Source organism: Harmonia axyridis, chromosome 3 (genome assembly GCF_914767665.1).
Source record: "Harmonia axyridis chromosome 3, icHarAxyr1.1, whole genome shotgun sequence".
Lineage (NCBI taxonomy): Eukaryota > Metazoa > Arthropoda > Insecta > Coleoptera > Coccinellidae > Harmonia > Harmonia axyridis.
Window position 1 is genome coordinate 58,140,895 of NC_059503.1, and position 25,037 is coordinate 58,165,931.

At 36.4% G+C, this 25,037-nt stretch overlaps 3 non-coding genes across 3 annotated transcripts; 1 reads left to right on the forward strand and 2 right to left on the reverse strand.

Moving 5' to 3' along the window:
- Positions 1–1,324: 1,324 nt before the first annotated feature.
- Positions 1,325–1,397, reverse strand: Trnar-ucg. The gene has a single exon. It is a non-coding gene; the product is annotated as a tRNA-Arg (tRNA).
- Positions 1,398–21,101: 19,704 nt separating this feature from the next.
- On the reverse strand, positions 21,102–21,174 carry Trnar-ucg. The gene has a single exon. It is a non-coding gene; the product is annotated as a tRNA-Arg (tRNA).
- A 611-nt stretch (positions 21,175–21,785) lies between these two features.
- Trnar-ucg lies at positions 21,786–21,858 on the forward strand. The gene has a single exon. It is a non-coding gene; the product is annotated as a tRNA-Arg (tRNA).
- The last annotated feature ends 3,179 nt before the right edge of the window (positions 21,859–25,037 follow it).

Genomic DNA, 25,037 nt, shown 5'->3' on the forward strand with positions numbered 1-25,037 from the left:
ATTTCGAACATAGTCTAAGAATCCCTAGAAAATCTAAAGTGAAGGGTCTGCACTGAAAGCATTTATAGTTTATTCGTTAAGCATCCTGTACATATTTTATTCATAAGTCAGAAAAAAATACTTATGGAGTAACGGGATTCCTGCAGGGGCAAGTTCAGGTCATTGGGATTATTAACAGTGTATTGTCTATATCTGCGTGAGTGCGTTCCCTACCTACATAAAAACAAAAAAGAATTTCTTAGAAATAACACCAATCTCATATAAAATACGAGAAGGGCCAATATAAATTATCCACAGTATATATTATCTCCAACAGAAAAAAAATTCATCCTATATGTGTATTAAAATCTTCAACTGTTCGCCAAATGATCTTAAAATAATACTAAATTACAGACTTTTCAAATAAAAAACTGTATAATTTCAGGGATTATTTCATGTAGTTGTGAATTATTGAGGACTCTGTTTCATTTAATGTTTTTCCTAGTGTGAAATTTAATTTGAAATACAGAATATATCTATCTATCTATATTCGTCATATTTGGGTAGATAAAATATTAGAAAGTAAATAAAAAGACAAACACCAAAAAATGTTCGTTGGATTGATATTGATCAAAACTTCTAGTTTCATTGAAACAGTTGCTAAATTGAATAGTGCTCACTGGTAAACAAATATATTAAGTAGGTTCTTTAAAAGAACTGAATAATTGAAATGAAATTCTCCAATGAGATTCTCAATAAATTTCCAATATTTATGGAAAATGTAACGCAATGCTGCGTTCTAATCGATATTAGTAACATTTTTGGAATCTACTGAAAAGAATAAAAATAACGTAACTGATCGTTTATATTGATGAAAAATAATTTTTACATTATCCTTGTTATATGTAAGTGCCTACATCTAAAAATAAATTACTTAGATCAGTACAATATATTGATTTTTATCATTATCAGAATGAATGAAGGACTTTATTCGTCCATTAGCAATTAAACCCGTAGCCGTACCTATAGCTGATATAGAACAATTTTTTTGGGTAATAAGCTATACAATATAAAATCAAGAATATTGTAGAGAGATAACAAGAAAATATATTATGTTGATTCCAAATCGCTCTCATCTGCAGAGTTTAAGGAGTAAATTCATTTTGAATTATTTCCCGACATAGAATATTCAAAACGTAAACTGAAAGAAACAATAACAGAAAATTTATTTTCTAGAGAACAAAACTGTCTACTTATTAGTGTCAATGAGTGCATATACATAGTTATTGATTATTTTGTCCAAAAGTAATTCATGCACATTCGAAAAAACACAAAAAAAGCGTCGCGACCGTGACAGGACTCGAACCTGCAATCTTCGGATCCGAAGTCCGACGCCTTATCCATTAGGCCACACGGTCTTGCGTAAGCGATATGTTATTGGCGCAATATGAACGTGCAATGAAAATTTATGCATTCTATGAAACGAATATATATAATTTGAATGAGTTTGAAAACAACGAAAGCATAATTTTGCTTTCACATTTTAACATAATATGTTGATATTGAATGATTGGGAGGGTATTATTAGATATATTATAATTCTATACCAACGTTCAGTGACGACGCTAGGAAGGGAGATAGAGGGGCCCCTAAAATTCGATATACCTACTTAGGCTAAAATAATTACAAGATCAGCAGCACTATAATTCGACTCAATTTTTGGGTTAATTCAGAAATTTTGAATCGAAAAATTGAGTGTACGAAATGGATATGTAATAAGGTCAGAAAAAATATAAATATGGACCAATTGCCTGTGTTCCAACGATCCGCAATCAAGTACATCTGTTGGGCGTCGGCATGGAACAGCTTCAGAGGTGGCACAATCAATTTTCGCGTATTATTTTGACTTGATTTGGCCCCCCAAAAAAAAAAAATATCCGGCCCCTCTGTTTTTGAAATCTGGCGTCGCCACTTCCTACGTTCTATATATTCTTGCGGAGAAATAATGTTCAACAGTTTGGATCGATATTCAAATCTGCATTTTCTCTTCAAAATATAAGAAGAACAAATTTAATTTCGATACGAGACCGACTTCAATGAAAAAGCGCAAAAATAAAAGAAAGGGTGGTTTTCTACCTCTCTGTCTTTCTGTGACAGATTTTGAGAAGCATATGCCATTGCAGATGTTTTCAGAAAATTTCTTTATCATAGAAGAACGATTTTATGTTAAAAAGTGCAAAAAACTAATGATAATTCACAAAAGAGTATAAACGATAGCAGATGTTACCAGAAAATATCATTCGAATACAAAATCGACTTCTAGTGGAGGTGGATTAGCGCAAAAGACAGAGATAAAAGTTATTTTCACCTGCTTTCCCCACTCCAATAGATTCTGAGTAATGTCCAAAGTCAGCATATACGATGTTAGATCTTTTCAGAAAATTTCATTTCGATATAATATCAACTTCTGGTGAAATGGCCTACAAAAACAGATATATGTTATTTTCACCTCTTTTGCAATAGATGGCACATCTAACTGCTACAGAAGACGTCTCCAGGAAATTCCAGCTTGATACAAGATCGTCTTCAGATTGAAACGTAAAGTAGGTACCTAGATACTCAGTGGAACGCAATTTCATTACATTTTCAGGGTCATGGTTGTAATTGACCAAATAAGGTGGATCAGAATAAATGATTTATTTTTCATAAAAAAAACTCAAAGTGTTCGAATAAAAAATTACTAAACTGCCTACTTTTGACTCACAATCCATAATTTTTCCCCTTCTTCGTATTCGATATTCAATATCATTTTACTCTGTGAGTGTGACTTATGGTGTTTCGAATACGGTAATCAGTATATCTCCCAAAATCATCGGATATTCAGTTTTCAGTTACCCGCAGTTGTTGAACATTTTGCATTCCATTAATTCCTAGTGGTGAACGAACTCCCGGTTGCATCTAATCGGATTTGCCATCATCATTTAATAACCATCGTTGGGGACTATATTTATAGACAAACTATATAACGCTAATAATGCATATCCGTACACACATGTTCGGAATCTGGGGCGCCATTGGAACATGTGGCATTTCCGACAAAGGATATGAAAATGAGAAACACCCAGGGATTGAATTTACAATTCCTTCGTTTTATCACACTGAAGGAATGAATGTTCCACTGTTTATTGAATTTTTGAACATCAGGGACAGCTCGTCAATGGATATTTGTTTGAGTTTGTAGAAGATAATAGCAAACAAAACATTTTGAGACGGTGAAGTAGAAGTAGGTATGTTTAAAACATTTTGAGAGGGGAATCGATGTTATCTATATTTATATATTTTTTCCATCATCATACACATGTGATGATATTTACACTTTTATTATTTATTCGAAGTCTGCATAGGTCAAAACTACAAAAATGGGATTGAGATCGCAATTGCGCTTCAATCTTCAGCACACCTATCCTAACCACTTATCAAACCTAACAAAATCGTAGTCACATTTTCTCATTTTCATCAAGAACAAACGGATGTTTTTTTCGAGGTATTTAACTTTAAGTTGGCATTACTTTTCAAGATGGCGACCGATTTAACAGCTGTCAAGTGATTTATTCTCAGTTTGGTTTGGCAATTCATCATGAATAGACTCAGGCCTGAACAGCACTTGCAAATAGTGCAATTTTATTTCGAAAATAATGGTTCTGTGCAGAATACGTATCGCGCATTAGCGATGGAGCGCACTTCTGGTTGAATGGCTACGTCAACAAACAAAACTGCCGCATTTGGAGTGAAGCTAATCCTCAAGTGTATGTCGAAACACCGTTACATCCAGAAAAACCGACTGTTTGGTGCGCTTTATGGGCTGGTGGAATCATTGGTCCGTACTTCTTCAAAAACGATGATGGCCAGAACGTTACAGTCAATGGTGATCGGTATAGAGCCATGATTACTAACTTTTTCATTCCTGAATTGAACAACCATGATGTCCAGGAGCTGTGGTTCCAACAAGACGGCGCAACATGTCACTCAGCTCGTACCACAATCGATTTATTGAAAGACACGTTTGGTGACCGCCTAATTTCACGTTTTGGACCTGTGAATTGGCCTCAAAGATCTTGTGATTTAACACCGCTAGACAACTTTCTGTGGGACTATGCAAAGTCATTGGTCTATACGGATAAGCCACAAACCCTCGACCATTTGGAAGACAACATTCGCCGTGTTATTGCCGATATACGGCCACAAATGTTGGAAAAAGTCATCGAAAATTGGACGTCCAGATTGGACTACATCCGAGCCAGCCGTGGCAGTCATATGCCATAAATCATATTTAAAATGTAATGCCACAAGATTATCTTGCGGATAAATAAAATTCATGTCAATCGAATAATCCATCGTTGTTTTATTGCAATTTAAAGTTCTATAGATCTAAAAAAAACACACATAACAGAATATATCGAGTGTAGGTAACCGAAGATCCTGATAGTTCTTCTTGCAATAAAGTCAAAAGGGGTAAAGGGGACGTATTGTGTGGCTGCTTCACCATCTTGCTAGAATCACTTCTCTTCCTTTTCCATACCATTCATTTCTGGCAAAAAATTTGGCTATAGCGTTGAGAATTCACAGTTTGAGTGACACTTGACACCTTCTTCAGTTTGAAAGAAGTATAGGCCAATAGCTGGATCAGACTAAATTGCACACGATGCAGTTCCTTCTTGTGGATGTAGTAGTATCTCCTCTTAGCAGTGACAAGAGGCCTTTCGCTGCCTCATATGATACAGTTTAGATTTTTTACACCGAATGAAAAATGTGCTACGTCACCTAAGAAAATTTGATGCAAAAAATCGTCATCCAAACGTTTTTTTTTCGAGTACCCAATATGAAAATGTTCTACCCATGGTCAGCTGGCTTTAGTTCATGGGTCAGCTGAATCTTATAAAGATGGAGATGCAATCCATTTGGAAAATACGCCATAGCGTGCCGTAAGAGAGGCTCAAATATTGTGCGAACCGAGAAGTGAATGAATTTTCGTCAACACTTTCACTTACAACAGCAATATTTTCAGTCAAACGTGTATTTTGTTTATAGTTCCGGGCCTTAATATTTGTGTTACAGATCCAGTCTCTTCGAATTTTTTCACTGTCTTGGTGGCACGAGTTGGTAGTACCTAATACTTGTTATAGTTATGACTATTTTAGCTCTCTATTATTCCTCGAATATAATAGCTATCATTATTGACTCGAAATATAATTCACTAAGTGAGATTAAAGGTCTCCAAGTTTTTTAAGTATGAAGACAATATTAAGCGCTCCAAGAACTATGCAACTGGTATAGATCCACAGTCTTTATTGATCAAGAAAACAGGTAAGGGGTAGTTAATTATACCAAAGAATAATATGTGAAAGATTTTCGACAATACTTCTATATTATTGTAGATTTGTAATAACACATTTCATTCGATGGTGAGGAATATCAGTCACAAGGAACAGATGTATACAATTTATTCAATGGCAACGTTTCTGAGCATTTAGCTCCTTCATCAGGCCTATGAATAACGGTTATAAATCATTCGAATACATCGAAATCATTAGAACCACATCAAACAAGACGTATCAGTATGAACAAAAGCATCAGGCAAGACAGACTGCATTGAAATGTGTGAGACATACTGAACACTCGATTCAAAACGAAACACGAACTACACTTTTTATATGTCTTTGAATTGATCTGCAATAGTAATATGCCAATTACCTACCTGATTATTCCAATTAAAATGCAATTGCAAATAAAACGGCTAATATTTGGAAATAATTGATGAAAAAAAAAATATATTATTACTCTATTGGAAATTGTACTTATTTTTATTTTCATGAAATGCAATTGATTTTTCTTTTGCCACTTATTGAATAAAAATTGCTCTTATTCGAAAGAATGGCTAAATGAAGGCTTGTTAAGTATTCAGTAATTTCTGTCTTCTGATGAAATCAATGTGTCATCATTATTTGTTCAATAGAAGTCATAGACTCCTCCACTCAGTTAGAAATTGCGGTTTTTCCTCATTTAAAGTTCTTCCTCGATAACCCTTGGATATTCGTTTCAGGTATAGTTTTGGATTAAGGTACAGTGACGACACGAGTGGTCTCGTTTTTGATTGGTTGTCGGCTTCTGAGCCTAAATATGGCGTTTTTTGTTTACACTCTCCATTTACCTGATTTTTTGGATTTATTCGGTACATATTTTTGACTCACCTTGTATACTAAATCAATTGATTTTCATTTTGGGCGAAAGTGGTGAAAAAAATTATATAATCACATACCGTTTTGCAGGCAATTTTTTCGGGTTTCTATAGAGCCCCCTCTACCCCTTCAATTTGCCCCTTCATCCCCGTTGTCTCATTAGCCGACTTTGGCACGGATCCATACCGTGCCAATTAAAATTCGGAATTGCGGTCTTGCGACGTCACAATAATCGCCGTAGGCGACGCAGAAACAAACGAACGGCCGACAGCACGGCATCCTGCGATGCCTCCATCAATAATAATCAGATCTATTGATAATTATTCGACGTGTCACCTTGGCAACTGACAACAATTAGTCAGAATTAGAGGGTGGGACGGAAGGGGTTCACTGGGTGACGTGAGGGGATTTGAGGGGGTTTCAACATTCGGAACAGCTCGCCGAAAAGGTTAAAAATTGGTAATTCTAGCATTTTTTTAGTTTCTGTAGATATCGACTAAATATTTGTTTTACTTTTCTCGAAACCTCATTAGTTTTCATTGTAAATTATACTGTGAGATACCGAGTAATATTTTTTTTTTCAAACGTACAAATACTACAACACATTTTGATTGATAAGATCATTGAAAAGTAGTACTTCTTCGTGTAAGTGTAGATTGGCTTTCTATCTATATATTGTTTTGAGATAGCAATATAAAAAATTATCAACTCAAATAACAAAGCATGTGTAGATGTAATCTCAGTATTAGCCTCGGTATTAGCAGAGGAAATGTAAACGGGACATCATATCTACATTTCAACGTATGATACAAGAGCACAAGTAAAACCTCAGCAAAACTTTCTCTCCCTGTATAGGAGTAGTGATTGTTTGTGTATTTGTTCACAAAATAAGCCTGACATATTTATATTGAAAGGCTTCCTCATCATCCAAACAAAATCTTCTCCATCCTTTCTCTTCACCAACGGTTGACGATTTTATATTTAAATCTGAAAACAAAAAAGAAAAGAACCAGAAAGAAGTAATCAATGTTAGATTCCATTATATTGATTTGGAGTTAGCTAACCCAGTGGTCAATGGTGTTTCCTAGACTACACTGACATAGTGGGCTATCAATATAATGCCATTTGAAGAGCATACTATTACAACGATCATGACCAGTCCTAAGTCGATTCAAAATACACATACAATATACATACATACACATTTTTCTGGGAAGATTGAAACCTAAAACTTTCTCTGAAGGATCAACGATAAGACTTTTATTACATTACAAGAACTCTATTCCGAACTCCAAATTCCCTTGTCACTTCCAGATTGAAGGAAGGTGTTAATCCATAAAGATTTGCGTGATTTTAATCTGGCTGTTCTAATATCTGAGAGTTGAGATACAATTGAAAGTTCGGATAGAAATGAAATTTTTCTCAAGATTTCTTCTTGTATATGTGATAGCACTGGTAACCAATGTGAAGGTGTAGATCTTATACACTGTGCAAAAAAAATTAACGCACATTCTGAAAATCTCAATTTTAATGAAAGTTAACTCTACATTGACTTTATAACTCATTTTTTATGTTCTCTCGGGAAGGTTTTGAACGAAACAATACACATTAAATGAAAGAAAAATTCAGGATTTCACCGAATCTTATGTGAAAGAAGAGTTCATACTCAAAATGAGTGATCTTAAAATGTTCTGGTCTAATCCTTCCCAGATTTCTCTGAGTTGGATTCCTAAGTCATTAAGAGTAGCTGGATGATTTTCTGAACTTCTCAGCCTTCTATTGAGGTTGTCCCAAATCTGCTCAATCGGATTGAGATCTTGACTTCTTGCTGGCCATTCCATTCGAGAGACTTCAACCTCTTCAAGGTACTCCTGAACGATGCGCGCACGTTGGGGTCTGGCATTATCGTTCATATAAATGAAATTTTCACCAATGTATGGGGCAAATGGCACTACATGCTCTTCAAGAATGTTCCATATATACCAATCAGCATTCATAGCTCCATTATCAACGACCACTAGGTCTGTGCGAGCAGTCAAAGATATTCCACCACATACCATAATCGATCCTCCCCCGAAACCAGTAGTATTCAGGAAATTGCACTGATCATATCTTTCATGTGGACGTCTGTATACAAGGGAACGTCGATCACAATGGTAGAGGCAGAATCTAGACTCATCTGTGAAGAGAACTCTTCCCCAATCAGCCTCTTCCCAATGGATATGCTCTCTCGCAAAATCCAAACTCGCTCTTCGATGGGCTGGGGTAAGAGCTGTGCCTCTTGCCGCGACGCAAGGCCTTAAATCATATTCTCTGAGGCGATTTCTTATTGTCTGAGTGCTAATTTGCACCCCATGAGTTTGCTCAAGCTGATTTTGAAGGAGGCGAGCGGTTGCAAACCGTTGTCTCAATGAAGAAACTCTCAAGTAACGTTCTTGAATGGCAGTTGTTACCCGTGGTCTACCCTGTCCTGGTCTTCGGGCATTCATACCTGTCTCCCTGAATCGCTGCAACATTCTGGGCACACTTATATGGGGAACTCCAAACCTTTCTGCAATTCCTGTGTATGTCCACCCTTCTTCTTCCAAAACTACCGCTTGGGCACATTCCTCTTGGGTCAAATTGCGTGTTTCGCGTTGCATAGCGATCGAGTGTAGAAAATCAAACGAAAGAAAAACTATTGATCACTAGAATTGATCGAGAACAACTGATTTCAGAATGGAACCAATACATTCAAAATCTGATAATCTCATCTTTTTTTATTCCTGCTGGGAAAAAACATCTGTATTGAAGAAAAACGTTGAATTTCCATAATGTGCGTTAATTTTTTTGCGCAGTGTAGTTCCACTGATAATTCTCATAGAAACGTTAAACTGTGTATCAATTTTATGTACATGAGCACTATTGATTCAAACAGAACAACAGTATTCAGCATCAGAAAAAAACCAATACCAAAGCTGCCGTGCGAAGAGTGCTGGCATCAGCACTTCCATGAAGAACCAGCTAATTTTTGAAGGATATTATTATTTCTAGGCAATGACAACTATGTACTATTATACATTTCTTTCGAAATTAACTTTGCGTGACAACCGTAACTAGGCAAATTTTTCATTGATCAATCAATTATAACGATCGTTCATACAAATCTAATTTGAAGGTGGACCTGGAAAAAAAAATAAAAATTAAATATTTTATTCGGATAAGTAACTTTTTATGTAGGTAAGTCATGCTGTTTGTAATTATAAATTAATTCAAAAAATTTCAATTCATTTTTGGATAAACCTGAAACTAATATCAACGAATTGATCGATCAACGAAAGATGATACATACATTTCGTATTCTCATTACGTCTTGATTTCGATCATATATATCTGCAGCTGTGGCATAAAAATTTTAGGGTCATGTTGTCAAAAGGTCATTCAGTGGAAATCTGTAATATTTTTTTTATTTTGCTATCAAATGTGTCTGTACGTCTTTGGTTACCTGATATTTGTTCTTTACTATCTGGAGCATCGGTTCGAGTAACGCGCCTTAAGTCAACATAATTTTCGAACAAATTTCTGCCGATTACCGCATGTTGTACATTTCCAGAGATCTGTATCGGAGAGTGGATATAATAAAACGGATATAACTCTGCGGACCACCCACCTTCGCCATTTTTACGACCCCAAACAAAATCTCAATAATTAAAGAACATCTCAAACATATGCACGTACACTGGAACGGTTTACGAGAGTCGAATATCGACAGGCGATAGCATAATAAAAATGGTGGATTTTATTTACGGCCATGGGAAGCATCACGGGAGATAAAAGGCGGCTTCGGATGGTACGCGAGACGTATGAGGCGCCAAGAAATCGATTCATCGAAGAGTCATCGAGGAAGTCATATTTTACATCCTCGTGAAATCGAAAATTGGGAACAACTTAAGGTTGTAAATGATCTGGCATATATTTCGGGCTTCGGCTGTAAATTTCTTTTGTGAGCACATTTTGTCTCGGCGGGCTGAGATGGTTCCTTCCGGTGGAATTATCTGGTGTTATTAGCAATAGTTGCATCCATTGGAAGTGACAACGTAATCTATTCTATTATATCCCATCCTTCCTCCCAGAATTCGGATGAGGTTTTGGGACGAACATAATAAGGAGCCATTTTGGAAGCCTCTGAAATACAACCCGTTAGAATCAAACACCAAATAACTTAAAAACAAGTAGAATAAAAGAGGAAACAGCAAGAATACTAAAAATATGTGGGTGAAATTATTAACCAGATCAGTTTTAATTCTAACAGTCTTAGGTTATTAGGTTAGGTTAGGTTAGCTTAAAACAGTCTCTTCATAGTGTAGAAGATAGAAATATATAATTCAATAAACTCACACTAGAAGTTCTTGGGTCAAATATTTTCATTTGATATTAATGGACCCAATTTATAAAATAGATTTTAGATATGAGCCCGATGTACAGAATGTGTAGCTATATCACTATTATGACGAAGTGAGGTTCGAATCTTTTAACTTGACTTTCGTTTTAGTTCCTTGCGATTCGTTGAGACATTAACAGTTCTACCATGACTTCAGATAGTATTTCATTACCTTCAGTTTTCAAACATTTCCTGGAACACCTTAGTCTCGCATTGTTCAATGTATGTCAATTAAGGCGGGTTGTCATTTTAATCAACTTTCGACTTTCAATCGATACTATCGTCTATCCTTGTAGAGAAAATCCTCCATTAAACCAGCGTCATCGACACAAATCGTTTTCAATTCGCTATAATTTGAATAGATAAGCTTCATTCAATATAAATGATAAAAAATCTAAAACATATTACTGTCGACGCAACGTAACGATGGCAAGACAGGATTGACGCGTCGATTGGAATTGGGTTCATGTAAAGACCCCTAGTCGACGCGTCAATTCACTGTGGTTTGAGAACACGCGGACTATATTTAGATCATTCAAATTATTATGAGTACACTAATAACCTAAATGTACTGTTATGGAATTGTAATATAATTAAGATTAGAAACAATTTGTAAATCATATTTATAATGTTAAAAGTATCAATGGACTGAATATTCAATTTTCTTTCACAATGTTTAAAATGAATCATATTTTTATCTCCCATATTAGTTTTAATGGAATAGCTTTTGATATATTGAATTACTGTATAGAATTCAAAAATGTTATATTAGTCTCCATTTGAAATGAAATCATTAATGTTAGAAAATACTTCAAATTTTTGTATAGAAAAGATTAAAATTTTGTGACTAAGAATCGACAGAATGTAGGATATGTGTTATCAAAAGATGGAAAAAAAGAGTAGAGAAATATTCTAGAACATGATTGAAAAAGGAAAACTTACCTCAGGAAAGGAAATTACGAAAGCATCATAATTTTGATAATTTTTGACATCCAGGGCAATTCAGATTTCAAGAAAAATTTGAAAAACTATAAATAAACGAGATCCAAAGCAGAAATTCATTCAGTGCACAACCATATTAAAGCTAACATCGCTTGAATAAAGATTCCAAAGAAAAAGTGAGTGTATAAAAACAGAATACGACATATAAGCAAATATTGAGGGTAAACATAAGGTTCAAGATTAAGGTTAGCTTCAATATGATCCAGAAAAATAGAGAACAAAATACCACAGGGGAAAATATTAATCATAATTTGGGATAATTGAAGATTTAGAAAAGTAATTTTATAATTACTTTAGATAGGTATTTGTCATCAGTTGAATTATCCAATTTTCATTATTAATTAAATTTCTTATTTATTAAATTCAATTATTGAACACTACTGAGAAAAGAGTCTTCATCAAATTCAAAATTATATTGGTTATTGGATCGAAATATTAAATTCTAAATCAAATATTCAGAAAGATGAACAATACAGACGACCCATAACAGTACAGTAGCTCTTCTGATGACTTTGATAAGGAGTTAGAAAAAGCACCAGTAGCTACTAGTGCTTCTTTAGTTTTTATGGAGTGTTTCTCGGGAGCGGATCGCGCGTTGTGCGTACGCGAATTTTATTTTCGGAATAAAGTAATTTTGCGACTATAGCTCGAATAAATTTCTCCAACATGTTTTCGGCATCACAAGAGAATAAAAATAATAAGATAATTGGACGAAAAAACGCGTTATCTAAACATGCACGAAGTTATTTACATATCATTCCTGAATAGTGTGAACTGTATTTCTTGTAGTTTCATGGACGATGGGATATTTTTGAGGTGTTTTAACCGTTGCTATTTTTTCAAAATTGCATTACCCTCATGTGAGAAATGACAGAAATGTTCTTCAAAATATTATACTCAAAATAAAACGCGGCTAATATAACAGTGCCAATGCTTACGATTCAACGAAATCAATAATGATAATCAACAGGCAAATACTCTCCTACCTTTTGGAGGTCACGATCCGTCGAAAGTCGAATAATATTCCCAATAACAAAAAAGGTTCGATCGGAGATCCTTTACCGGTCCAGACAGAGCGACTCGACCGATTAAGGGTTTCGATATTCCAACTCATCGCCTAGTCATGCTTCTCAATAACGTATTTAGGGATTGTGTACTCACAAAGGACAGGATGTTTATTATATCGCCGAAGGCCTCGCAGCTACCTGATTTCACGCCGATCATTTATTAAGATTAGTATTTTGTTAATGTTACATTGTGGGTGCCATTTGGAGGCATTAGCGCTCGATAAAAATATAAATAACCGATGCATTACCAGTTTTTTTTTTTTTTCATGGAGATGGATTACCGCAAGGATACTCTGAGGGTATATCTGGGTGCTAAGCAATATTTATGGCTTCATAAGTCCGGTATACTGTTGTCTTTTTTTCTGATCGGGAATGCTTCCTCTGGATTTTTCGATATGGCGGTAAAAGGTCGTTCGGGTACATACTTTGTTTCCACACTCAAAGAACTGATTAAAATCAAGAATTTATAGGTGTAAGTGTAACTTTATTTTTCACATAATTTGTTGAATTTGATTATTAACTAGAAGATTTTTTGAATTTGACGAATATAATGAACTACAAGTGACACCTATGCATAACAGGCCAATTGGAAAATTCCCGGCCTACTCTAGTAAAACACATTTTTTTTTTTGGAAAAACTATCTAATAATTCAACATAGTTGCCTTCGAGGGCGATAGTGCGATTAAAGTGATCTTCCAACTTTTCGATACCATTTTTGTATTACCATTTGTCTTTCGCTTCGAAATATGCCTCAGTTTCGGCGATTACTTCTTCGTTGGCGATAGATTTCTTTCAAGCGAGTATTCTTTTGAGGTCTGAGAACAGGAAAAAGCCGCTGGGGGTCAGATCTGGCGAATACGGTGGATGCAGAAGCAATTCGTAGCAATTGCAATTTTGCAATTGTTTTCATTGATTTGTGACACGGCGCATTGTCTTCATGAAGCAGCACCTTTTTTCATCCTTTAAACGTTCCAATAACGCTATATAATAATCGCTGTTGATGATCTGGTGCTTTTGGAGATAATCTGTGAATATTATACCTTGCGCATCCCAGAATACTAATGCCATAACCTTGCAGCTGACTGTTGTATTTTTCTTCGCTTTGGATTCGGTTCATCGAATGCAGTCCACTCAGCTGATTGTAGATTGGATACCAGAGTGAAATGGTGGATCACATATCGACGCAAAAATTCAGGTTCATCGCACAGCTTCCAACACTGCTCAGAATCATTAACACGTTTTTGCTTTTGATCGATTGTGAGCTCCCGCGGCACCCATTTTGCACACAGCTTTCTCATGTACAAATATTATCACTTGATGTACACTTCCAGATGATATCTTCACAATATCTGCTATCTTGATCCCCTGGCCTTTACGGTCATTAAAAATTATTTAGTGAACTTTTTTGATTTTTTCGTCGGTGACAGCCTCTTCTGGATGTCCACTGCATTCACCATCTTCGGTGCTCATTTCACCACGTTGAAACTTAGCATACCAATCAACGATGGTTGATTTTCCTGTTGCAGACCCCGGAAACTCTTCATCAAGCCAAGATTTGGCTTCAACTGTATTTTTCCATTCAAAATGCAATATTTTATCATCACACGAAATTCTATTTTTTTCATCTTTTTTCGAATAACAAAAGTAGTTTCACTCACAACGCAATATCTCACAAACTAATGGTCGGACTGCTGTCAATTATTGCTTTAAGACCTAAGGATTTATGCAAAATACGTTGTTTATGACATCTGTGGAAGGCTACAGCAACAATAATTTCAGTTATTTTTGAGCGATGCACTAGATTTTGATTTTTTTCTTCACGTACTTGTCCCAACAGCTCAAATTTTTCCACCAAGTTTGCTATTGCCGTCCGAGAAGGTGCTTCACGACGACACAAAAGTGTTTTATATCGCGAACTGTGTTTGCAAAGATTTTCATCTTTTCTTTTCGAATTTTAAGAATTTCAGTGCGTTATTGAAGCATGTATCGCTAGTTTTTACTATTCGAATGTCAAAATATGAAAGTTTCAAAATTGACAGCTTCAATTCATGTTACGCTACTGAAATTTTCAATTTATCGATTCGTCGTATTTGGTTGGTCGCCGATGAAGCGCCAACGGTTGCGCGTATTCAGAGAAAGAAACAGAGAATTTTCTATAAGATTTTCAATGATTATCGAGACTTCAGGAAAGAAACGTACCTTGTTTTAGATTTCAACCATTACTAGTTTAATTTGGGATTTAGAATTTAATTTATCGGCGAAAATTGTGTTGGGATTGTCGGTAAGTAATGATATGAATATTTGCATTCAACAAGTAATAATCTCACAGGACGAAATGATTAATTTTGAAACAGTCCTTTTTTTTGTCATCCATCTAGTGGAAACGTATTTCAGGTTTGGTGGAATTCTTTTTGTGTCAAATAATTTCAGCAACACCCCTTCTAAGGTTTATTTTAAGATAAATGTGATCATTTCTATACAATTTCTTGGTTAGAAATTCGAGAAGGAGTTGTGAATTCAGGTTAACATATTCTGATATCGTTGTTCATTTACCAGGAGCACCTCTTGTGGGATTGGAACAACAGAAACCTCTCTTGGCATTGAAAATTATCAAGAAGTACTACCTAGGGATATATAAGTTGGAATGGTACGTACGTTGAACCACTTTGGTTCCTGAAATTGAGAGAACACCTTCTTAATACCTTACGTTATTACATCAGCTTTGCTGAATGGGAATTGGAGTACCATAGCTTCCTGTTAAGATTTTTTGTTTAGAAGGGTGAAGATAATCTACAGAAGAGGTTGCATCCTAACAGCACAGTATCTCATTAAATACTGATTCAAGTTAGGTTTTTATTTCAATATTATTTGTTTAGAGTGAAAAGTATCGATCTTTATATATTTTAATTTTATTAAATTTGTAATAACCCGGTTAGGAGTGTTGTTACCAAATAAGAAACTAAAATCACTCTTAGAGTCTCATGGGCAATTGTAACATTACAAGGTAGAGGACTATTAAAAATTAATTTTAAAAATGTTCGATTAATAACATAACGAATTCAATGAACATCATTACATGTAAGTTAATGAACGCCTATCGGATACCCAGCGGCGCCCAACGCGAAAAATCGATACGGGGCCACATGTTGCCTCGACATTATTGCCAATATCGGATAGAACGCGCGAACAGGACTCATCGCGCGAGAGGTGTAACAGCTGATGCCGATAATGCATTGTTTCGAGCCGCCCGACGCCCAATTGCCAGTCGATCGCGTAATCGTTTTCGAACACGCTCGGCAGGTCGACATGAAGGATCATTCCGGCACGATTATTGTGACAGAGGAGAGGTATCGAGGCCTATTATGCGATCGGGTTCCGCTCAACACGGCCAACCGAACATTGGCGACAGGTCGGGTTTATCCCCCGACGATGGTGCAGTTGGCGCGTCCGTTACGCTGTAACGGCAAGGGAGGCTGTGGGGAATGGGCTGGCCGCACTGATGATGTTATGGATGGCTCCTATGAGTGGACACTAGAAGATAAGTGGTCTAGGCCGAATTAATTCTGTAGATTTCACAAGAAGAAAATATTTTGAAGAAAGCATATACGAAGGTCAAGTGAATTTCACGCAAACTTAACGCGCAGTTGAATATTCAGAGAGACGCATTTAGGTTGGAAAACCAACCCCAGCAGGTACAGCGGGGGCTAAAAATAGAACAGGAACATCCTTGGCGCCACATTGGCGCTATATATGGTCATCCTGAAGTCACATCTAAGGGCAAGGAACGAAGACGTGGACCAATCAGGGACTTGGATTGCGCTTTGGTATGCAAAATCCAAAGCGATGCTTAACATCCCCAGGAAATCGGGGTACAATATTCAGTACGCTCGTAGCTGTAACCTTGTAAACACATAACTTGTACAGCCAAATTCAATATATTTGTTAAGAAATCCGGTGTTTCATTATCCCAATTTAATAGAATTACAGTTGACCGATTCAACCAAAAACACGTATCCAGCTAACAAAACTTTGAAGTAACTTCAAGTAACGAGATAGAGAACAAGGAATAATAATAATAAACATAAAAGTGAATTTGAACTTTAACGTAACATAAACGTAAGTAAACCTAAACGTGAACGTATACGTAACGTAACGTTTACGTTTACGTTAATGTTCATGTTAACGTTAGTGTCAACGTTTACGTTTACGTTAACGTTCACATTTATATTAGCGTTCACGTTTACGTTAACATAAAGTTTAACGTAAACATATAAGTGAAAATTGGGAAACATTTTTCCAATTTTCGCTTATAACTCGAAAACAAAAGAAGGTGGCCAAAAATGAACTACCCTTGTTAGTTTCCCAGAAAAAGAGACCGAGAATGGGGTATCAGATTTTGTCTCTTCTGGTTTAAAAGTTGTAGTGCTAAAACATCGAAATTTGCCCACCCTGTACAGAGCCAAATACTCAAGATTTCAATATCTTTACATGAATAATTACTAAAAAGAGTGCTGGCATCAGCACCTCATGAAGAACCTGCTAATTTTTTAAGAATATGCGACTTCAATTCCATACGCAAAATTTCCAAGGAAACTTCGGAATTCAAAGAAGAATCAAGTTCAATACCAAGATATTTAGGAGTATAATGATAATATCAATGGGCTTATCATGACAGCAAATTGTCAAATTAAATTTCTGAAAATTATTATGACTGAAATTGAGAAGTTCAGAGGCGGCGAAACTTGAATAGCATAAAGGCAGTTAATCTGTAAATCTGCCACTGACGAAAACGCGAGCATACCAACGCTCCATATTTGATAACTTTCAGCAAGCAATCTAAATATTTCATGTTGATAGATATTATTCACCTAAATATATTTCACTCAATTAGAGATAAAATTATTCTCAACTGATTTTTATTAAGAAACTGCCCTTAGTTTGCACTTTCCTCGATTTTTCTTCCAATTTTATATTGATATACAATATTTTCATTTCAAGGTTTTTTTTATCTAAAGTGAACGCATCAATTTTTTGAGACTCATTGGTAATATTCCATTCTGAAAAGAACTCAAGACATGGCAATTTCACAATCGAAACGTGAGGCGCCATCTAACATGGAGAATTAACAACGCTCGGAATAGAGAAATCGCTACAATTTGAACGTTGGCATACCTTCATTCAAACGAACTTAATATTATTTTCATCTTCAATGTTTATAGAATAGTAACGGATTTAAATTCACTGGACAAAGTTTATCGGCTAATCATACAGCAACAACAAGAGCGTCAATCACATTCTTCAAAGTAGATCGCGAACGAATGCTTTCAAATCTTTTTGAGTCCAAGAATTTGGTTGATTCCCAATTCATCAGATAATTAACAGATCTAGGCGTCTTGCCGAAATCCGGATCAATTAATATATTGATTCAAACATGTGCTGATTAAGCATTCTCTTTAATTTCCGGACCGTTCCGATTGGCCGGGTGCTATGTCTAATCCTTGGAGTGCGATGCGAAATATTGCTTTTAGAAATTAATTTATTCCATTACCTTTCGATCCATTAATATTTCATGGAATCATACCCATCAGACTTACTCAAAGCTAATCTTTGATCAAAGTCGACAGTGAAAATCGACTGCGTTCGACAGGGCAGGACTTCCGCGTGTTTTAGCCTTTGGAAGAACTTGCCCTTTGAAATAGAATTCTCTTTATTGGTGCGTATACACATACAACCATAGTCAAAATCCTTGGCCCTCTAGCCAACCATCTATGTTCTGGAAATGAAATTAATCCTTTATTTCAACTGCAATATAACGGGTGTTTTTTTTCGAGGTATATAACTTTAAGTTGGCATTACTGTTCAAGATCGAAATCGATTCAATAGCTGTTAAGTGATTTATTCTCAGTTTGGTTTGGCAATTCATCATGAATAGACACACGCCTGAACAATGCTTGCAAATAGTGCAATTTTATTTCGAAAATGATGGTTCTGTGCGAAATATGTATCGCGCACTACGTACATTTTATTTTGTTTAGCGATGAAGCGCACTTCTGGTTGAATGGCTACGTCAACACACAAAACTGCCGCATTAGGAGTGAAGCTAATCCTCAAGTGTATGTCGAAACACCGTTACATCCCGAAAAATTGACTGTTTGGTGCGCTTTATGGGCTGGTGGAATCACTGGTCCGTACTTCTTCAAAAACGATGATGGCCAGAACGTTACAGTCAATGGTGATCGGTATAGAGCCATGATTACTAACTTTTTCATTCCTGAATTGAACAACCATGATGTCCTGGAGCTGTGGTTCCAACAAGACGGCGCAACATTCCACACAGCTCGTGCCACAATCGATTTATTGAAAGACACGTTTGGTGACCGCCTAATTTCAGGTTTTGGACCTGTGAAATGGCCTCCAAGATCTTGTGATTTAACACCGCTAGACTACTTTCTGTGGGGCTATGTAAAGTCATTGGTCTATGCGGATAAGCCACAAACCCTTGACCATTTGGAAGACAACATTCGCCGTGTTATTGCCGATATACGGCCACAAATGTTGGAAAAAGTCATCGAAAATTGGACGTCCAGATTGGACTACATCCGAGCCAGCCATGGCGATCATATGCCAGAAATCATATTTAAAATATAATGCCACATCATTATCTTGCGGATATATAAAATTCATGTCAATCGAATGATCCATGGTTGTTTTATTGCAATTTAAAGTTCTATGGCTCTAAAAAAACACCATTTATTTGATATAAATTCTTTGTTACTCTTTGCACGAATCAAGTCATTAATGAAATTTTCAGGAATTTCGTTCCATCCTTCCTGAAGGGCTAAGCTCAATTCCTGGAAAGTAAAAAGTGGGTTTTGGCGATTGGGTATTGCTCTCCCTAAGTTATCCTTTATGTGCTCAATTGGATTAATGTCTGGTGAGTTTGGTGGTCAGTTCATCCTCTGGATATTGTTCTCTTGAAGAAGATTTTGAACCCTTCGTGAGTGGCGTGGTGGGACGTTATTATCCTAATAAATGAAATTATCCCCAAATTCGTTCAGCAGAGGAACAGTTATTGGTTCAATGATGTGTTCTACGTAGATGGCACCAATGAGGGGTACGGCAACTGAATATTAGCAGGGTACAACTTCCAGGGTAAAATTGAGTCGCTCTAGACTGTCTGGATCTCTCCTCTAGTCTACTATCACTTTGTAAAACGAAGGATGACTCGCCCGAAAAAGAAACGTTGCACCATTGTGGTAAAAGCCAGTTTTGGTGGTGTTCTGCCCGTTGCCGAAGGGTAGCTGTATGTCCAGATGATATCCGAGATACTCTTGAAAGTCTTCTTGCCCTTGATTTTGGGGAATGCAACCGGCTCCTTATAGTACTGGTTGAGACTACCCGTCTACAGGTCCTCAAAAAATGACTTCGAAGTACTGTTACAGGTATCGTTCGATTCCTTCGAGTGAAATTTGCGATATAATGGTTTTTCCTTGCAAATGTTACTCTGGATCGACCAGCAACGCTGCCCGCTTCCAGGAAAAAAGGCCACAATGCGTCTCACTGAAGTCCGTGCATTATTCAAACGTTCCGCAATCTGATGGTTCGACAAAGCTTCTTGATGGAGGGCTACTGTTCTTGTTAAACTGAGAAATCGGATATCCTGGCATTTACCACGGAATATTCTACAATATTTACAACTCTCGTTATTCGCTGAAAACGGATTAACTTCGAGAACACCTGAATTCTCCTGAACAAGAAACATTTTTTGCTGGTTTATTGTTTTCATTTAAATGATAAGATAGTGAAGACTCTACATACCAGAAATTGTCATGTTACATTCAACAAGTTGAGAGTTTAGAGAGGGGGCAAGACTTTTGACGATGTGTGTATTTAACTCTTCTGAAATTTAAGATCTATATTTCCTGAGAAGAATTATTTCTACACGAGTGTGCAAAAACTATAGCCAAGGCAGTACTTTTTTGAATTTATGATTTTTTTCTTGTCTTTTCTGTGAATTTTTTTTGTAACTTAATCTCCACGAACTTTACTTTTATACATAAAATAACCAGCTTCGTAACTTTGATAAAAATAGTGGAAATGTAACTTTTTCACGAGCGACCCTTTTTTTTTACGTTAATCTCTTGGCCACCCTGTATTGAGGTATTTATTTGAATATATTTCGAGTTAATATGAACATGAAACGTTGATTCACTATGGGACATAAGAAGTTCGTTCTTTCTGGAGAAATTTACTTATTCATGATGGGGACAAAATTTGCTTACTGAAAATGACATTACTTCCCCTATCCATGTTTTTCACTCTGAGGTCATATCCAATGGAATAAATTTTCAGATTCTTTATTATTTTTTTCATGTAATTATGTCTAAAAATTTTTGCGACCGTGACAGGACTCGAACCTGCAATCTTCGGATTCGAAGTCCGACGCCTTATCCATTAGGCCACACGGTCCCTTGTCTTTGCTGTGCCGTAAAACGATTGGATTCCTTCTTCAAGCGGTGCCTTTCTTTCGAAAATTATGCAGCCTCCTCGCCATCTCTCCAGTGGCGACGCCAGGTTTCAAAAACAGGGTTGACCAAGAGGGGTCTGAATTTTTTTTTTGGGGGGGCCAAAATAAAGCGAAATTATAGCTAATTTGTTAATTATTTTAGCCTCAGTATGTCAAATTTTAGGAAGGGTGTAGCAAAATTTTAGGGGGGCCCGGGACCCCCCTAGACCCTCCCTAGCGTCGCCACTGCATCTCTCAGCAAAAAAAGCCACCACGAATTCCTACCTTCTGACCAATTACATAAATAATATGCCGAGAAGATATTTTTATGGAATATGATTGTTATTAATACATAGTACCTACTTTTTATTACCAAAACTTATCCGTGTGTGATGGATCAGAAATAACCCTGGATCAATAAGTGGAAATGTTATCCATTTCAATGCTTATAATATATATATTTCACTTTGGATTAGAGAATTGATTTTTATCGAACAAAGAGGGATGAGACTTCCGCTCACCCTGAATCAACCCTCCGATCTGAGTGCAAACGAATACGCATCCCCTAATAGGAGGCCGTGTGGCCTAATGGATAAGGCGTCGGACTTCGAATCCGAAGATTGCAGGTTCGAGTCCTGTCACGGTCGCACTATTTTTTTTATTTTGATCCTCTTAAAAATAGATGCTGGTAGATCCGTTATTTAATATAATTTAATTATATATCCAATTGTTTGATTTGTTACATCTACACAAAAAATTTTAACTTAGTCGTATCTGCTGTTGGTTGCGACACTAGCGGATCCAGGGGTGAGCGATGATGATTCGTCTTTGTACAACGGAACTCATGTTGAAAAATGATAAAAGAGTTCCTTCCGTACAACGTACAACTGTTATGTGAATTCGCTACTATGCGCAAGGAAAACGGAAGATAGCGGTGTAATTTATTGCAAATATTTGAAATTTTCAGTCAATTCTAGCCTTTATTGTTTAATGACATTTTCAGAATTGGTTCAGGGTCTGAACATTTCTGTTTTCTCAATAATCGAAGAAATCCCATCTGAAGGAACTAAAGGGTGTTTTTTTTAGAGCTATAGAACTTTGAATTGCAATAAAACAACGATGGATTATTCGATTGACATGAATTTTATTTAACCGCAGGATAATCTTGTGGCATTACATTTTAAATATGATTTCTGCCATAAGACCGCCACGGCTGGCTCGGATGTAGTCCAATCTGGAATGAAAAAGTTAGTAATCATGGCTCTATACCGATCACCATTGACTGTAACGTTCTGGCCATCATCGTTTTTGAAGAAGTATTGATTCCACCAGCCCATAAAGCGCACCAAACAGTCAGTTTTTCTGGATGTAACAGTGTTTCGACATACACTTGAGGATTAGTTTCACCCCAAATGAGGCAGTTTTGTTTGTTGACGTAGCCATTCAACCAGAAGTGCGCTTCATCGCTAAACAAAATTCGCTTATGAAAATCGGAAACAACGGCAATCTCATTTTGGGCCCATTCGACGAATCTACGCCTTACTTGATGATCGTTTGGCTTCAATTCTTGCACGAGTTGGATTTTGCACGCAAACCAAGATACTTCCGCAAAATCTTCCATAAAGTGGATGTACACAGATCCAATTCCTGTGCTCGATGGCGGATAGACTCATTCGGGTCTTCCTCCATGATACGCTTTACAGCAGCAATAGCTTCTTCTGTACGCACCGTACGGCGTCTCTGGTGATGCGAGTTATCAATAAGAGTAAACGTGGTGCGAAAAAGTTCCATGGTTAATCGAATTAACTGCTCAGATGGACGATTTTGTCGACGATAAAATGGACGTAGTGCGCGATACGTATTTCGCACAGAACCATTATTTTCGAAATGAAATTGCACTATTTGCAAGCGTTGTTCAGGCGTGAGTCTATTCATGATGAATTGCCAAACCAACCTGAGAATAAATCTCTTGACAGCTGTTAAATCGGTTGCCATCTTGAACAGAAATGCCAACTCAAAGTTATATACCTCGAAAAAAACCCCCTTTATATTCATACAAATTTCACAATTTTTAATTAACTTTATTTTATGTTCCATCTTCATCTGAGAAAGGAGAGCGATGGAAGAATTTTGTATCCAATTTTTGAATTTTACAAGGTCAAGAATTGCTCAAAAACTTTTTCAGCGCTAAATACTACCTTCTCATATTTCAGGAGTTAAGGAAAAGCTCTTGAATTATTCGGATTACCAATAGAAAATTTATATCTTCATTGAACAAAGCAAATGACACTTCAAAAGGGTCTTCGAAGATGCGACTTTGTTAACGTCAATCTGTAGTATGAACAATTTTCTACCTGGTAGAGTAGTGATTCGAAAATTCCAGTTTTCTGGAATTTCACTGTTGGGTGAGTGCATCGAAAAGTGAGTATTTAATTTGAAATGCTATTTACGAAGCACAATATGAAGAGAAATTTTGTTGAATATATTTTTTGAATTTATGAATTGAAGTGGATAACGATGCATCAAATCTCCTCCGGTAGATCTCCCTAATCCGCATCTGAAGTCCTTATTTGCAACAGACGGATAGCTTTTCGGATGGGTAAAGAGAGTGGAAATCGTCGGAATCGTTAATTCTTTCTGATGCTGCCGGTGAAGTTTCTCCCGCTTTTCCAATCACGGCTTTTTATGTTTCATCCTTCTGTTTACACGCCTTTCAATTTGCGTATCAGACGTATTACCAACCTCCCTCTCACGCCACTCTACAACGCGGATATATTTCGTGGAATATTCTTACGTATTCCGTCAGTATTTGTTTTTGGTTTGACCTATATATCGATAATTTTATTTGGATACGCTGAAACTTTGAAATGCTTTCATCTTTATGTATACAGGTTGTATACTAAGAAACGAAGAATTTTCGAAGATTTTAAAAAAACAGGTCAATTTCTGTTTTTAGGGGGACGACAAAACCACCCTCATGAAGGTGGCATCGGCCCACAAAACTTTTGAATAGGGAATGGATATCAAGTGTGTTGGTTCGTTTGAAAGTTACTTATGTTCTCCACACAACCCAGTTAAAATTATATATTATATATATAATATTGAACTTACCCTCAAGAACATCACCCAAAGAAGTATATTTTATTACCGTCCAGAACTCTACAGCTCCTCCTCAGAGAATTAACGAAAATGAACAGATTGACATCTTTCAAAAAATTATTGAGGGCTCATTTAAGTTCGTAGGACAACGTTTTGTTGAGGGTGTTTGTTTGGGCAGGGGAGACTTCTGTCCCATTGGATCTCAATCTCTTTTCGTGGTATCTTCTTTTGAGTAATTTCATTTGCTTCATGAATTATGTTTAAATTATCTTACTATGAATCTTGCTTTTTACACAAATTATATGAACCTAGGAAGTTCGATCACACATGAACGAAAGTTCAGGTGACGGGCTCAAATCATTTTTTTGTTAAGACTTGTTCGAGTGTGTGGAAAATTTTCATCCCGGGTTCAAATGAAATTGAAATGTAGAATGTTTATTTTGTTTTTTATAAAAAACGTTGCGTGAAAGAGCTAATTGTAATAAATTTTGTGTTCACGGAATATAAAAATAAATACCCTCAAAAGGTGATGGTGAACAGACAGTTGAACCACCCAAACACAAGAACTTAAGAATTTTGAACAATCAAAATTAATTGTGAACTTCGGTATTAGGGAGATATAATTCCATTGAGGACATTGTTCCGAAAAAACCACCTGAGGGTGGCAACAACCCCCACCATTTTTTGATAGGGTGTGGTTTAGTTGAAAAGTCTCACATCCGCAGTC